Below are 363 nucleotides of genomic sequence, written 5' to 3'. Positions count from 1 at the left end.
TCTATACATGAGAGTAGTTTGAGCTTGCATGATCATGCTTGACCCTACAAGTACATTAATGGAGATAGCCATTATTTCCACACTAGAAAGAATGGGCTTCAAGCTGCCTGTGATGCCTTGTGACAAAGTTAGTGCTGACTCCTCCATGTTCCTCAATATTGCATGCAGTGTTTGTGTTAAGCCTCCTAATGTAACAGACAATGTGCATATCCATTAGCCTTCTTCTGTAGGCCACCACACTGAATCCCTGATTGGAGGACTGTGCAACAGAACTTGTGTGTCACCCTCTAATGTAGATGTTATGAATGTAGCTGGGTGTGTGCTGTCCCTTTAGGAGAGTGGGTCAAATGACCCAGAGGTGGG

The sequence above is a fragment of the Rhincodon typus genome, chromosome 2 (genome assembly GCF_021869965.1).
Source record: "Rhincodon typus isolate 14 chromosome 2, sRhiTyp1.1, whole genome shotgun sequence".
Taxonomy (NCBI): domain Eukaryota; kingdom Metazoa; phylum Chordata; class Chondrichthyes; order Orectolobiformes; family Rhincodontidae; genus Rhincodon; species Rhincodon typus.
Note: the sequence above shows the minus strand (reverse complement) of the source record.